This window comes from Oncorhynchus mykiss, chromosome 7 (genome assembly GCF_013265735.2).
Source record: "Oncorhynchus mykiss isolate Arlee chromosome 7, USDA_OmykA_1.1, whole genome shotgun sequence".
In the NCBI taxonomy this organism is placed as follows: Eukaryota; Metazoa; Chordata; class Actinopteri; order Salmoniformes; family Salmonidae; genus Oncorhynchus; species Oncorhynchus mykiss.
Genome location: NC_048571.1, coordinates 66,943,888 through 66,961,834, shown reverse-complemented (window position 1 = coordinate 66,961,834; position 17,947 = coordinate 66,943,888). Strand labels below are relative to the sequence as shown.

Sequence of the window (17,947 nt, the reverse complement as noted above, 5' to 3'; positions counted from 1 at the left end):
CCGTCCCCTGAGTATGAGAGGAAGAGAGAGAGAGAGATAGCTCCACAAACACACACACACACACACACACACACACACACACACACACACACACACACACACACACACACACACACACACACACACACATACACACACAGCAAGCCTGCAGCTAAATAATTATATATCTGTGTGCACAGATCTGTGTTCTTGCTTTAAAGACAACCGTTTAGTTTTGCTTACGAAAACTACTTACTCTACAGTATATATGAGGAACTATTTACTTTCCCTATTGCCACTTCTTATGTAGCAGAGATTTGGAAATGTGTGAAAGCTAATCTAGCTACAGTAGCTACTTTCTTCCATAACATGTCAAATCTGATGTGGCTCTCCCTCTCTCTCCCTGCCAGTCTAAGTCTGCGGTTATCCAGTCGTCCATCGGTGTGTGTCAGTCCTCACTTTGCTGTGACAAGGCAGACATTTCCCTGACAGCCTCTCTCTCCGCTCTATATGTTCCCACAATCCCTTGTTTCCTTAGCACCTGGCTGACGTGAGGGGGCTGCCAGAGGAATGCCAGGGACTCAGGCAAACGAAGAGATACCTCGGAAACATGTCACTCACACAGGCCCCCTTGACAGAAAGCCTATGTAGTGCTGTCATAAGGCTGACATAGTATCAGCTATGTCAACTAAAGGGAATCTTATTTAGAACTGTTCAACTTTTGATTGTAAATGTTATTATGGAGACCCGCCATGTGCAAATATATACGTAACACAAGAAACCATGGAACCATGTTCAGAGGACATTTGAAAACGTTATGCAAACATTCAAGTAACATCCCTACTCATAGACCTCTAAAATTTAGCTTGCATCCCAAATAGCATCATATTCCCTATTAAGTACATTACTATGGGCCTTGGTTAAATATTGGATGGTTAGTCCTTGCATCCGTAGTTCTGTCTATGAATTTAAGAGTGGTTACATTTCTCCAACCCCATCCATTTTTACATTTAGCAGCCACCCTTATCCAGAGAAACTTACAGGAGCAATTGGGGTTAAGTACCTTTCTCAAAGGCACATTGACAGATGTTTTTTCACCTAGTTGGCTCAGGGATTCAAACCAGCGACCTTTCAGTTATTGACTAAACACTCTTATCCACTAGGCTACCTGCCAATCCTCAGCTTTTTAACGAAACAGGGGCGGGGAGACACATTGTTATTGTTTCAAATGCTGATTGACGCTTTAGGGCTGCTGTATGGGTATGGTTGGAGGCATGTCCAACCCACGGTGCCATCTTGAATTAGGCTGCAGGCCCATTATTTCAAGTAAGTGTCTGAAAGGGTTAGGGTTACACAGCAGCCCAAGCAGCCACTCAAAATGAGAGGCACAAATCTGCGCGATTTCCATACACACAATTGTGTTGATACGGCCATTTATCAAGTCTTTATCACACACACACACACACACACACACACACACACACACACACACACACACACACACACACACACACACACACACACAGACAGACAGACAGACAGACAGACAGACAGACAGACAGACAGACAGACAGACAGACAGACAGACAGACAGACAGACAGACAGACAGACAGACAGACAGACAGACAGACATAGCCTTTTGAGGATTTGATGGCCAATGCCAAATCTTTTCAACCTCCTGAGTAGGTTGACTATGTGCTTGTGTGTGGACCCTTTTAAGTCCTTAGTGATTTGGACACTGAGGAACTTGAAGCTCTCGACCCTCTCCCCTACAGCCCAGTTGATGTGGATACGGGCATTCTCTGAGGGAGAGGTTGTTGTCCTGTTGCACCACACTGCCAGGTCACTGACCTAATCCCTATAGGATGTCTTATCATTGCCAGTGATCAGGCCTACCACCGTCGTGTCAGCAAATCCAGGATCCAGTTACAAAGACAGGTGATCAGTCCCAGGGTCCTAAGCTTGGTGACGAGGTTGGAGGGGACAATGGTGTTGAACGCTGAGCTGTAGTCAATGAACAGCATTCTCACAAAGGCATTCCTCTTATCTAGGTGGTTGAGGGAAGTGTGGAGTGCAATTGAGATTCCGTCGTCTATGAATCTGTTGGGGCGGTATGCAAAATGGAGGGGATCTAGAGTGTCTTGGATGATGAAGTTAATATGTGCCATAACCAGCCTTTCAGAACAGGGCGTTAGTCATTTTTGCAGGTAGCCTTAGAGTTTTTGGGAACAGGAATGATGGTGGTCAGATTGAGACGTGGGGATTACAGGCTGGGACAAGGAGAGGTTGAAAATTACCGTGAATATACCTGCCAGGAGTCTTTGACAAAAAAAAAACTCCAGCCACCCAAGTCATAGACTGTTCTCTCTGCTACCACACGGCATGATGTACCGATGCACCAAGCATGGAACCAACAGGACCCTGAACGCTTGTACTCTAAAGGTATAAGACTGCTAAATAGTTAGTTAAATACTTAGCCAATAGCTATCAGGACAATCTGCATTGACCCTTTTTGGACTAACTCTTTTGACTCATCACATACACTGCTGCTAATGTTTATTAGCTATCCTTTTGCCCAGTCACTTTATCCCTACCTATACTGTATGTACAGGGCATTCAGAAAGTATTCAGACCGCTTGACTTTTTCCACATTTTGTTATGTTACAGCCTTATTCTAAAATTGATTAAATTGTTTTTTCCCCCATCAATCTACACACAATACCCCATAATGACAAAGTGAAAACAGGTTTTTAGAAATCTTTGCTAATTTGTTCAAATCAAAAAACAGAAATTGCACATTTCGATTGCAAATTGCACATTAAGTATTCCGATTCTTTACTCAGTACTTTGTTGAAGCACCTTTGGTAGCGATTACAGCCTCAAGTCTTCCTGGGAGTGAGGAGTGGCTTCCGTCTGGCCACTCTACAATAAAGGCCTGATTGGTGGAGTGCTGCAGAGATGGTCTTCACAGAGGAAAACCAAGCTTTGTCCGAGCGACCATTGTGTTCTTGGTCACCTCCCAGACCAAGACCCTTCTCCCCCTATTGCTCAATTTGGCCGGGTGACCAGCTCTAGGAAGGGTCTAGGAAGGGTCTTGATGGTTCCAAGCTTCTTCCATTTAATGATGGAGGCCACTGTGTTCTTGGGAACCTTCAATGGTGCAACTCCAATCAAGTTGTAGAAACATCTCAAGGATGGTCAATGGAAACAGGATGCACCTGAGCTCAATTTTGAGTCTCATAGCAAAGATTCTGAATACGTACGTAAAAAAATATATTTCTGTTTTTTCGAATAGCCTGTTTTCACTTTGTCATTATGGGCTATTCTGTGTACATCGATGAGGGATTTAAAAAATATATATATTTTAGAATAAAGCTGTAATGTAACAAAATGTGGAAAAAGTGAAGGGGTCTGAATAATTTCCAAATGAACTGTATTTACCTCAATAACCTCATACCCCTGCACTTCTGGTACCTTGTGTATATAGCCATTTTGTCATTACTCAATATGTATTTATTCCTTGTGTTATTATTTTTAAATAATTTCTTTTTTTTTTCTCTCTGCATTGTTGGGAAGGGCCCATAAGTAAGCATTTTACTGTTAGACTACACCCGTTGTTTATGAAACACATGACTAATAACATTTGATTTGATGATTCTATTTGGTTTCTGTGCATGCTCTGAGAACGCGTCCAGGAATACCGTCCAGCCCCTCGGCCTTGTGAGTGTCGACCTGATTAAAAACATTATTCAAGTTGGCCTCAGAGAGCAAGATCCCGGTGTTGGCGGGGGCCCTCATGCACTGCTCAGTGTTATTTTTCGTCTGGTAGAGAGACAATGTTGTGCAGATTCAAGCTGGGTCTTTCTTAGTAATCCGTAATGGACTGTAGCCCCTGCCTCATGCTGCGGGCATCGGAGCCTGTGTAATAGGATTCCACCTTGTTTGTATACTGTCCTTTTGCTTGTTTGATGGCTCTGTGGAGGTCTTAGTGGGACTTCTTGTACTTGTTTGTGTCCTCAGCTGTAGCCTTGGGGTTGGCTGCGATAGCCCTGTGTGCGGTAGCCCTGTCCTTTAATTTAGCGCCAATCTCGGTATTAATCCAGGGCGTTTGATTGGGGAAGCGGCAAACCTTCACTGTAGGTCCAATGACGGTGATGCATTTCCTAATGAAGCCGGTGACGGAGGTGGTTAGCTCGTCGATGCTATCGCCGGAGTCCCGGAACATATTACAATCAGCGCTAACAAAGCAGCACAGCCTCCGGACCATTTCTCTAAGGAGCGCATCACGGGTACTTCCTGTTTGAGCTTTTGCTTGTAGACAGGAAGCAGGAGTATAGACTCATGATCGGATTTGCTGAAGGGGACGAGGGAGGGCCTTGTACGCTTGCTTAAGGATAGAGTAACAATGTTATTAATTCGCCCTGGTGCCAAAAGAGACATGTTGATGGAAGTTGGGCATAAAGTGTCCAAGTGGAATTAAAATCCCCAACAAGCAGATTAGCAGCCTCCGGGTGCATGATTTCCTACGTGTTTATAGCCTAATACAGTTTATTAAGTGCCACCTTGCTGTTTTTTTTTGTCCCGAGGTAGAATATATACAGCAGTCACGATAACAGCTGAAAACTCTCTTGGGAGGTAGAAGGGTCAGCGTTTGACCATCAGGTATTCCAAGACGGCTGAACAATAGGGTCAAGACTTCCACTCTGCTAGAGTCAGCACACCATTTGCTGTTGATGGAGAGGCACATCCCTCCCCCTCTCGATTTTCCTGAATCCAATGTCCTCTCTGCTCGGTGAATGGGGAATCCATTGAGTTGAATAGCCATGGGGGTATCTTGTCCGCACATGACATACTGGTAGTAGAAATTGATAGGCAGTCATAATTTGTTGCCTTACATTGGTTCACAACGCCTCAAATTCAAATCAACAACAGTGCAGAGGGGAAGGACAGAGATGTTGAATTAGAGAGAAAAAAAAGAGAGAGTGAGAGAGGTAGAGATAAGGGCATTTAAAGGAACAGGAGAAAGCAGGGGGAGAGAAGGGAGAAGAAAGCGGTGAAGGGAAAGAGGCTAAGCGAAAGAGAGAGTATAGATGAAGAGGGGGATGAGAGAGAGGTAGATAAAGGTAGAGAGAGAGAGGGAGTGAAGATAAGATCACCTAGCTTCTGTGAACACCATTCCCCTGTGTCCTACACTCGCCTCTTATCTCAACCACTGCAGACACCCTAAAGGGGGACACACCCACCGAGAGAGAAAGAAAGAAAAAGAGAAAGACAGAAGGGAGTAAAATGGAAACAGGGATTGAAAGACACAAGGTCTAAAAAGTACAAAAGACAGGTTGGAAAGACACCACTACTCTTCCAATTACGTGCTTTGTCATCATCTTACTAGTGATTGTTTGAGAAACAGCTGTCGTGGTAATAATGTTTACTGCCAAGTGGCCAAACTCTCTTCTCTTTTGTCACAAGAGATGTCAAACTGAAGATTTACTGGCATCAATTAAGCCGGTCCCTCTGTCATAGAGTCTACTTTTACCCAGTCATAATTATGATTTAAAAGATGTGAGATCATGAGACTTGCTATTATCATTCATCTACTAATAAGTGTTACCATTAGTTCTCATTCCAATGTTTTCGTCCAAATGATCTTTTGTCCATTTATTCTAGAATCACGAAACGGGAAATAAAAAGTTGTAGCTGTTTTCCTCTTTGTGTTTCTCAATGCTCTTTAAACTATTAGACCATTTCAGATAGAGCCTTAAGAGTCAATTGCATGAAATGACTCTATACACCCTTGCACATAAGGAACTCTGAAAGAAAATCATTGCCTTGAAACTTTATTCAGCCAGTCAATAGAAATCTCCAGATCTCTCATCTCTGTTTTGTTCATGTCAAGGGGTGCGTAACTGGAGGCATGAAGTCAAACGCAGGAGAGCAGAACTGGGTAAATAGCCGGATCCGTTTAATGTACATAACTACCGGCATACAAAAATAACAAAACACATGGGCACAAAACCCGTATCGCACCAGTACATAAAGCACACGCACTTACAATAAACAATTCCCGACAAGGACATGGGGGAAACAGAGGGAACATATACAACATGTAATTAGGGAATTGAAACCAGGTGAGTGCGACATCCAGACAAAACAAATGCAACATGAAAAATAGATCTATGATGGCTAGAAGACCGGCAACGTCGACCGCCGAACACCGCCCGAACAAGGAGAGGGACCGACTTCAGCAGAAGTCGTGACAGTTTGCATCTATCTGGACCTGAAACGCACGACCAAGGACAACCTTTGCTCCATACACAAAATACGTCTTCACTTCAGTTTATAGATTGATTTTATGACATAAAAACCTGACTACATTACTATTATGTGAGGCCTCACTTCTCTGTGTGTTGTACTACTAAAGCCTTTGCAACACCAATATATATATAGCAAAATACTTAATTGCAAATGAATGAATGGACCATGTTATTCTATAATGCATACAATAGCAACACAGTCACTTGTTGGAAGGCTAACAAACCAACCAAATCATTTCTTGACATGTATCCCTTTAATGCAGATCAGCAATCCCTTGGCTCAGTGTGTACAAGGGCTGTGTCCATATATTATTCAACATCTTGCTATAGTCCCCTTTCTTTCAATAACACTGGCAGGTGAATGGACTTGATATTTCCTTATTTCCTTAGTTTCCTTATAACACTTTCAGATCTTTGCTTTGAGGAAACAATATAAGGAAAGGGAGTTATCTTATACTATCAAGACACAGTCAATGTCCACCCCCATATCATCTTAAAATATGTATTTGGCTGCAGTAAACCCTTGATGAATTAAAAATGCTATATGAGCTCGGAGCAGAGTACGCAAATATAAAATCTTCAATTACTGTGCAGAGAAATGTCCGTTTTTTTTGTTCCGTAAAATAAGCCTTAATAATTCAGCAGCTGTTTCAGACACTAATGAATGATCATTTTGAATGCCTACATTCTAAAAGTGACGGCATGCATCATGACATTTTGATCCCAGTTTGGATCTTGGTCAGGTCAAAACCTATAAAAGGCATAGACTAACAAAAAGGAACATTGAAACAGCATGTCACTGTGTGTGGATAGTGGAGGTCAATAAGTGCACCACATCTCTCCCTGCATGCTGCTTCCCGAGTGGGCCAACTCCAAGCCTGCATCCAAAATGGCACCCTATGCCGTAAGACGATATCGGCACTGGTCAAAAGTAGTGTACTATTTGGGAATAGAATGCCATTTGGGGTGCAGACCTATGCTCTAGTTAATCGATTGGCAAAGGAGGAAAAAGGTCTGGCTCTAATGTGTTGCATGTGAAGGATTTACTGGAGAGCAGAGCCACTGAATCAATGGAGTAGAAAATGCATCATTAGGACAGTGTTGTTGCCGTCGTCCCCTCGCTCTCGAGAGGGATGGGGACCACACACACACACACACACACACAGACACACACACACACGTACACTCACATGCTGGCGCGCACACACACACACACACACTCTCCCACTCCCACACACACATGCACAAGTTAAAGCAGAAACAGACACATACCAGCATACACTGTATACTGTATACATACACACATGCATACAGGCACACTTTGATGAGTTCTCAATGTCACTAGTCAGTAGTTTGAATTATTCTCTCATTCATACCTATTCCCCACTGTCATTGTTTCGTAAATACGTGTGTGATTATTTTAAATAGTGCAGTCTACTAATTCTAAAACAGTAAATTACCATCACAAAGACATAGGCTAAGTTAATTACACATTATTTTATTAATGTTCATTAATTAATAATGAAGCTAATCCATTTAACCTTGTCCCTTCATTGGCCCCTCGTTTCCTATGTTTGCAGGTTGTTGCTCCCCAGGCAATTGGACTTGTGCTTTGTGCAGATAAATATTTCAGTAATATTTCAACCTAATTTTGTAGCGTAATCCTTTCCATCTCACAGTTCTTTCACATTAACAATCGAGAAGAAAACAACAACAAAATAGTAATTTGTCAAAAACAGGAGCAGGGGTCTGTGTCTGACACACAGGGGTTGGTCTGCCCTCCCATTACAACACTTACAACCCTAAACACAAGCATTAATATTCCTCTCCTCTCTCCTCTCCTCCTCTCGTTCCTGCTTTCCTGCCCTATTATTTCACCTCGACAGAGAGACGTCTTGTCCTATCCCGTCCTCCACAGGGGAGACAAGACGAGAGGACATTCCAAACAGGGGCGACTTGGGGAGGACTAGGGGGGTGGAGAGGGAACATGGATCATTACACTTCCTGTTGCGTCCCGGGAAGAAAATTACGCTACTCCTGGGCCAATTGATTCTGGAGAGTTAATTTGCTTTATTAGCGAAGATGTTGGACCCGCGAGGGGATCCCGTTCTACAACCGGAGGCCCCACCTTACTCCTGCATTCCCCCGTTCCTCCCCCCACCACTCCACTCCAATCCAATCCCTGCGAAAAAGAAACCCTGCGTAATTGTTTTCCCTCCATCTTCCGTGTCATTGTCAGATGGGTCCTGTGGGATTATTAGCAACCCCAGGTCCCTCAATAATTCATCCTAAACTATTTATACACAGATGGAGAGTCCTCTAATGTCTCCCTCAGTGAGCTTATCTGACGTTCAGACGGAGAGTGGGGGGGAGGGAGAGAAAGACAGAAAAACAAGCGATACAGTGAGGTGAGAGATTGAAAGAGTGAGAGAAAGGGAGACAAGGGGGCAGACTGAGAAAGAAAGGGATTGGGAGTGGCAGTGAGACAGCAGCACAGAGGAGTGTGTTTGTGTGTGTGTGTGTGTGTGTGTGTGTGTGTGTGTGTGTGTGTGTGTGTGTGTGTGTGTGTGTGTGTGTGTGTGTGTGTGTGCTTGTGTGCTTGTGTGTGTGTGATTCTTTCCAGAGAGAGAGCGAGAGACAGAGAGAGAAAAGCTTTTTTTTTTGGAAGAGGCACAATGACCCTGTTTCATGGTGTGCTTTCAGTTTCAAGGTGAAGCCGTTCTCTCTCTCCCCCGCTTTGCCAAAGTGAACAAAAGCACCATCCGGGGAATAGCAGCCTCCCCCACACAATCCTTCATTAATGGCTTTTAATTAATCTGGCCCCTTTTTTTCCTCCATTTAACACAATTAAGATGTTTGCAAGGCTAACATGGAGTACCAATCATTAAAGGAAGGGCACATGAAAGACACACAGGGATTTTCATATTTACATATGTACCATGCAAACACACAACAGTTAGTTATCCCTCCTCTGTCTTATGTCAATGAATAAGATCAACAAACACAGCACTGAATCATTCCACCATTCCTTCATAAACACATAATCATACGATATCATCCCACATTAGCATATTAGCATTTGCACATTAAGAAGCTTTTATCATTCTAAATACAAAGCGGTGTGGTTTGAGAAAAAGGCTTTCTAACTTGTTTTTTAACTGCCTAGCTGTGAGTTTTAACTAGGCTTTGTGGAAATAACCATTTTTCAGGGGAACAAATAGTTACTTTGGAGGTAACAACAATTATTTAAAGATCCCCAAAAAAGGACTACATTTAAAAAATATTTGAATTCAGATACCAGGGAGTGAATACCTTTCAAAACTATTTTAATACAGATCTCAGAAAGTAACTACTTTTGTATACTATTAGAATACAGATCTGAGAAAGCAACTAATTAAAAAACGTATTTTTGAATACAGATCTCAGGAAGTGACTACTTTTCTGAGACTATTGTTTGCCTTCAACAAGTGGCAGGGCTGTATCTGGAACTACTTGTTGAAAATAGAAATAGAATGAAAACAGCACAAACCACTTACTATACTATTCTAATCTATCTAGTCTAATTCCAAAATGCTATATACAGTATATCACTAAAGTGAGTACACCCCTCACATTTTAGTAAATATTTGAGTACATCTTTTCATGTGACAACACTGAAGAAATGACACTTTGCTACAATGTAAAGTAGTGAGTGTACAGCTTGTATAACAGTGTAAATTTGCTGTCCCCTCAAAATAACTCAACACACAGCCATTAATGTCTAAACCGCTGGCAACAAAAATGAGTACACCCCTAAGTGAAAATGTCCAAATTGGGCCCAATTAGCCATTTTCCCTCCCCGGTGTCATGTGACTCGTTAGTGTTACAAGGTCTCAGGTGTGAATGGGGAGCAGGTGTGTTAAATTTGGTGTCATCGCTCTCACATTCCCTCATACTGACTGGTCACTGGAAGTTCAACATGGCACCTCATGGCAAAGAACTCTCTGAGGATCTTAAAAAAATAATTGTTGCTCTACGTAAAGATGGCCTGGGCTATAAGAATATTGCCAAGACCCTGAAACTGAGCTGCAGCACGGTGGCCAAGACCATACAGCGGTTTAACTGGACAGGTTCCACTCAGAACAGGCCTCGCCATGGTCGACCAAAGAAGTTGAGTGCATGTGCTCAGCGTCACATCCAGAGGTTGTCTTTGGGAAATAGACATATGAGTGCTGCCAGCATTGCTGCAGAGGTTGAAGGGGTGGGGGGGTCAAATTGGTCTGCATGGCTGTCGTTCCAGAAGGAAGCCTCTTCTAAAGATGAAGCACAAGAAAGCCCGCAAACAGTTTCCTGAAGACAAGCAGACTAAGGACATGGATTACTGGAACTATGTCCTGTGGTCTGATGAGATAAACTTATTTGGTTCAGATGGTGTCAAGCATGTGTGGCGGCAACCAGGTGAGGAGTACAAAGACAAGTGTGTCTTGCCTCAGTCAAGCATGGTGGTGGGAGTGTCATGGTCTGGGGCTGCATGAGTGCTGCCGGCACTGGGGAGCTACAGTTCATTGAGGGAACCATGAATGCCAACATGTACTGTGACATACTGAAGCAGAGCATGATCCCCTCCCTTCGGAGACTGGGCCGCAGGGCAGTATTCCAATATGATAACGACCCCAAACACACCTCCAAGACGACCACTGCCTTGCTAAAGAAGCTGAGGGTAAAGGTGATGGACTGGCCAAGCATGTCTCCAGACCTAAACCCTATTGAGCATCTGTGGGGCATTTTCAAATGGAAGGTGGAGGAGTGCAAGGTCTCTAACATCCACCAGCTCTGTGATGTCGAGTGGAAGAGGACTCCAGTGGCAACCTGTGAAGCTCTGGTGAACTCCATGCCCAAGAGGGTTAACGCAGTGCTGGAAAATGATGGTGACCACACAACATATTGACACTTTGGGTCCAATTTGGACATTTTCACTTAGGGGTGTGCTCACTTTTGTTGCCAGCGGTTTAGACATTAATGGCTGTGTGTTGAGTTATTTTGAGGGGACAGAAAATTTACACTGATATACAAGCTGTACACTCACTACTTTACATTGTAGCAGTGTCATTTCTTCAGTGTTGTCACATGAAAAGATATACTCAAATATTTACAAAAATGTGAAGGGTGTACTCACTTTTGTGATACACATTTTTCAGATTAGAGTTTTTTCATCTGAATTGATTGCTTATGGATACCAGGTATGTGTGTAAAATATTACTGTTGTCAGATTTTATTCATTGATTTTTAAAGTGTGTTAAAGTGGGTGTTGTTGCAAAATGATATGTATCCATTGTTTAGCTCAAGTTTTGTGTCCTGTAAATTTGACATGTGGTTGTCTCACCAAGCTATCTTACTTTAACTGTCTCTCTAGATAAGAGATTCTGCTAAATTACTAAAATGTCAAATGTAAATGTTTTACATACAGATCTCATATTACTGCACTGATTCATTTTAGATTACATTTTTTAAATATTAATGTCACAAATGTATCATACTTTTTTGGGGGCTATTTGTCACATTTTGACTGTGTAAAACCAAGCAGAACTAACTATTTCTCTGAGAGTGAGGTGGATATACAGAACCAGTCAAAGGTTTGGACACCTACTCATTACAGGATTTCTCTTTATTTTTTTACTATTTTCTTCATTGTAGAATAATAGTGAAGACATCACAACTATGAACGAACACATATGGAATCATGTAGTAACCAAAAAAAGTGTTAAATCTAAATGTATTTATATTTAAAATTCTTCAAAGTAGTCACCGTTTCCCTTGACAGCTTTCAAATATTATTTGTTTTTCTGGGACCTGTATTTGAATATCAAAGAAAATAGTTGCCTTTTAGTTGAAACTATATAAACTATATTTGAATATCTCGAGGATTTGAAAAGTTGGAATTTACAAATAAACTACAAAATACAAACATTTTCTGCCCGAGTCTGCTAGCCAAAATACTTTGGTTACCCTCCCTCCCTGCCTCGGTGGAGAGACATTCTGTTGTCGTCTGACTAATGAGGCCGCTGGCACAGGCAGTCGATTTTCAGTCCTTTTATCGGCTCTTGAGCTGCAGATAATTATAAATATTTAGCCATTTGGCAGATGCTTTTATCCAGCTCACTTAGAAGGCTGCAACTCCCTCTTGGACAAATTGGGACATTGAAATGCAGATTGGAATCACTGAGTTTTTACATTTCACATTGGAGGAAAATGTGGGTGGAAGAATGGAACTCTGCAAAATTGATTGGTTAGATGATCAAAACATTGGCTAGTAGGTGTCTGATCCTTGCTGTACCATAGAACATTAACGTACATGTACAGCATGACATGCCCATTGGTCACGTTTAATGTAATGGTATCATGCAATGTAATATCACATCTAGAAACTTATTTCACCTTGATGCAAATGGAGGTCCATTTTGCCATTTTTATCCTAAGCATTGCCAGCAGGTCTCAGTCAGACCAGTACACGGTGGTAACTGGCAACCCCTGTCCAGAATTAGTAGGACTATGCCCTGTCCGGAGGGACCATTGTGTCCTTTACTGTAAATAATTTTTTAGAGTCTAGAAACCTACAAGTGGTGCTAGCGAGAGATCTCAGAAGCCATGAAATAATTTGCTGAAGGGTTTCTTTCCAAATCATTCCTGGGCTGACTTGTTCGTTGAGTTATGTGCTGAATGGCCAAGCAGAGATCCAGCTGAGCCCACTGGCCGCTGAGCCAAGTAGTCTCCTGTATCTCACACACACACACACACACACACACACACACACACACACACACACACACACACACACACACACACACAGCCATTTTCTTACACACAGATCTATATTGAGGCAGAGGCCACAAATCGTAATATTGATATCGTGGCATTGATGCATTAATTAATGTACACATATCATGTATATATTCTGAACTACAGCATACATTATCTTCAAAATAAACATTCCACCGCGTAAATAATTGTTTACTCATTGCATAGCTTTCGCCAACTAAAACCCACATTTCTAAAAAGGCAGTATATATTTAAGCGGCAGGAAATTAATGGAGGCGAACGGCAGTATGCTAACCTTCATGCCTTTCCCTTAACTTAAATCTTACCTTAAAATCAATGGAACTATACCTAACCTTAACCTTAACCTCACCCTTGTTCCTCAACCTAACCTTAACCCTAATAACCCCTAATATATATTGACCCTTGTGCCTAAACATATGTTTCTTATGTGGGTCAAATATCCACTTATCTAGGAGATAACCAACTGAAAGCAGTTTACATGAAGTGTAGCAGAGAAAAACAGCAGGTACTATTATAGGCACAACAACAACATTAACACGTTGTAAAAAATGGCTGCCTACATCGGTGAGCGCTTGCTTATTCACCCCTGGGGGCGGCTTCAAGCAGCGAGGCTGAATTCTGCTCCCATTGCAGGAAGGTCATTTTCCTTCCAGGGCAGTGATTGCTACAGATTAGTGCTTAAATCTTGCAAAACGCAACCTATAAATTACAGCAAAGGACAGAGGGGTCAGAGCCTGCCGTGGAACGGAGCCAGGAGTCATCTACTTGCAGGGAGGGGGACATCTGTCTTTGGGAGTCCCTCTGCCTCTCTCTCTGTTTCTCTGTTTCTCTCTCTCTGCCTCTATCACTCTGCTTCACTCTCTTTACCTCTCTCTTAATGCACTCTTCATTTATTTCAGTCTCCACCCTGCCCCTTCCAAAAGCATATCTGAAGTTAGTATTCCATCTATCATAAATTTGATTGAGACTTGACCTTAGTCGTACCAACTCTTACCCTTACCCCCAAACTGCCACCGAAACCTCAAACTTCCCCATGACTTATTCATCGTCCTCCATTTTCTGAATCAAACTTTGCCTTGAATAATTAAGGAGATCATTCCAAAAGCCTCAACCCCTTCCCGACCTCCCTTTTACAAGTCAACTTGGTACATTCTTTATTGGGTGCATGAAATAGAAATGAAATGAGATGGAGAGGAAGTCTAGTTGAAGCAAAGACTCCCCCAGTCTCGGTTATGGGTATAACAAGTTAATTCCGAGAGGGATAAATGCATATCTTTCCTCACATAATGACACAAGCTTTGCCTCTTTAGTCTTTGGCTTCCGCTCCATAGGATCAACAGCAGAGAGGTAGCTAGTCCTAGGATCAACAGTCTTTGGCTTCTGCTTCATAGGATCAACAGCAGACAACTACATTACAGCTAGTTATAGAATCAACCGCAGGTACCCTGTAGCTAGTTCTAGGATAGTAGCTAGTTATAGGATCAACAGCAGGTACACTGTATCTAGTTCTAGGATCAACAGCAGGTACACTGTAACTTGTTCTAGGATCAACAGCAGGTACACTGTAACTAGTTCTAGGATCAACAGCAGGTACACTGTAGCTAGTTCAAGGATCAACAGCAGGTACCCTGTAGCTAGTTCTAGGATCAACAGCAGGTACAGTGTAGCAAGTTCTAGGATCAACAGCAGGTACACTGTAACTACTCCTAGGATCAACAGCAGGTACCCTGTAGCTAGTTCTAGGATCAACAGCAGGCACACTGTAGCAAGTTCTAGGATCAACAGCAAAGAGGTACACTGTTGCTAGTTCTAGCATCAACAGCAGAGAGGTACACTGTCACTAGTTCTGGATCAACAAGAGATCAACACTCTCTCTAGTTCTAGGATCAGAAACCAATGGGTACACTAGCTAGGCCTATGTTCCTTGTTCCAATGTTGATCTTAACTAGATATTTTGTATCTACTAAAAGCTTTTATCTATTTTGATTTATACTTGTGTACCTGTTTCTTGTCACAGATGCTTATAAGACCTTTATTTAGCTCATTATTCATGATATTGAACAAATGTATGCTAATTTAATGGATGCTTTGATTTACTTTCGCTTGATTTATCTTCTGTTCTTGCCCTAATATTGCTTCTATTGGATATGCTGTAATGCATCCCACAGGTTTCCTTGAAAACATCTTGAAGTGTATCCTGATTTTTTATTTTTATTTAATCCATTTCATGTTCCCACATTGATCTTTAAAGTTTCAAGATACAGAATATCCTATTACAAAAAAAAGTATATATGATCCAAAGGACACACACCGGCATGTATATTAAACAGTGAACAATCATGATATTGTTGCCTAATGCCATCATATCATGTCTTTGTCTGATTTGAGTACACATTTCAGGCTTTCTTTGTCTGATTCGAGTACACATTTCAGGCTTTCTTGGCTCTCTTCTGGATGTGAGTAAACTTCCTTACTACTCCTATTCCTGCCATTTGATAACATTCAGCCACCTAAACCTCAAGACAGCATGGAGAGGCACACACACACACACACACACACACACACACCACCTCTCTGCTTGCACCACAATCTTACTAATAACAATCTGTCAAGGTTTACATTCATTAGTAATAGAGCTATAGTATAGAGACACAGCACAGTGCATTCAGAAAGTATTCAGAGTCCTTGACTTTTTCCACATTATGTTACGTTACAGCTTTATTCAGAAATGTATATTATGAATGTTTTTCCTAAATCTACACACAATACCTCATAATGACAAAGCGAAAACAGGTTTATAGAAATTTCTGCAAATGTATTACAAATAAAAAGCTCAGTTTTTCACAATTCTTGACATTTAATCCGAGTAAAAATTCCCTGTCTTAGGTCAGTTAGAATAACCACTTTACTTTAAGAATGTGAAATGTCAGAATAATAGTAGAGATAATTATTTATGTCAGCTTTTATTTCTTTCATCACATTCCCAGTGGGTCAGAAGTTTACATACGCTCAATTAGTATTTTGTAGCATTGCCTTTAAATTGTTTAACTTGGGTCAAACGTTTTGGGTAGCCTTCCACAAGCTTCCCACAATAAGTTGGGTGAATGTTGGCCCATTCCTCCTGACAGAGCTGGTGTAACTGAGTCAAGTTTGTAGGCCTCCTTGCACACACATGCTTTTTCAGTTCTGCCCACAAATTTTAGATAGGATTGAGGTCAGGGCTTTGTGATGGCAATTCCAATACCTTTACTTTGTTGTCCTTAAGCCATTTTGCCACAACTTTGGAAGTATGCTTGCAGTCATTGTCCATTTGTAAGACCCATTTGCGACCAAGCTTTAACTTCCTGAATGATGTCTTGCTTCAATATATCCACATAAATTTCTTTACTCATAATGCCATCTATTTTGTGAAGTGCATCAGTGCCTCCTGCAGCAAAGAACCCCCACAACATGATGCTGCCCCCCCCCCCCCCCCCCCAACCGTGCTTTTCCCTCCAAACATAATGATGGTCAATATGGCCAAACAGTTCTATTTTTGTTCTCCAAAAAGTGCGATCTTTGTCCCTATGTGCAGATGCAAACCGTAGTCTGGGGTTTTTATGGCGGTTTTGGAGCAGTTGCTTCTTCCTTGCTGAGCGGCCTTTCAGGTTATGTCGATATAGGACTCGTTTTACTGTGGACATATATACTTTTGTACCTGTTTCCTCCAGCATCTTCACAAGGTCCTTTGCTGTTGTCCTGAGATGGGGTCAGATCAAGATGTCACTTCCTGTGCCATGCAGAGAGATTGGGCACTCATTTGAGTGGAACTATTAAATAATAATTAAAACTTCACTTAATAAAAATAATAAAATAGGCGCACAAAAAAAAATACTGGACAAAAAAATAAATTTAATCCATAGAGACGTGAAGGAGAAGCTCGTCGGATGTTGATCTCTTCTTAATTTGAGAACCGTAGCTTTTGAAAAGAAACACCGCGAGGGGTACAATCTCATTCAAAACCAACAAATAAAGGTGACGATATTAGTTATATTCGCACCAAAGTACGTACATCTTGGGGAGACAGAACGCGTCTCCTTCCTGAGCGGTATGACATCTCCGTGGTCCCATGGGGTTTATACTTGCGTACTATTGTTTGTACAGATGAACCTGGTACCTTCCGGCATTTGGAAATTGCTCCCAAGGATGAACCAGACTTGTGGAGGTCTTTCTGAGGTCTTGGATGATTTCTTTTGATTTCCCCATGATGTCAAGGAAAGAGGCTAAGTTTGAAGGCACTGAGTTTTAAGGTAGGCCTTGAAATACATCCACAGGTACACCTCCAATTGACTCAAATGATGTCAATTAGCCTATCAGAAGTTTCTAAAGCCATGATATCATTTTCTGGAATTTTCCAAGCTGTTTAAAGGCGCAGTCAACTTAGCATATGTAAACTTCTGACCCACTGGAATTGTGACACAGTGAATTATAAGTGAAATAATCTGTCTGTAAACAATTGTTGGAAGAATTACTTGTGTCATGCACAAAGTAGATGTCCTAACCAACTTGCCAAACTGTAGTTTGTTAACAAGAAATGTGTGGAGTGGTTGAAAAACGAGTTGCAATGACTCCAACCTAAGTCTATGTAAACTTCCGACTTCAACTGTAAATATTCTGACCCTTTGCTATGAGACTTGAAATTTAGCTGAAGTGCATCCTGTTTCCATTGATCGTCGATGAGATGTTTCTACAACTTGATTGGAGTTCACATGTGGTAAATTAAATTGATTGGACATGATTTGGAAAGGCACACACCTGTCTATATAAGGTCCCAGAGTTGACAGTGCATGTCAGAGCAAAA

The 17,947-nt window shown here is 41.8% G+C and overlaps 1 protein-coding gene across 9 annotated transcripts in view; it reads right to left on the bottom strand.

The window, feature by feature from the left end:
- The window catches only part of LOC110529005 (CUGBP Elav-like family member 4), a 118,035-nt gene that overhangs the window by 87,238 nt on the left and 12,850 nt on the right, over window positions 1–17,947 (bottom strand). The window lies entirely within an intron of this gene.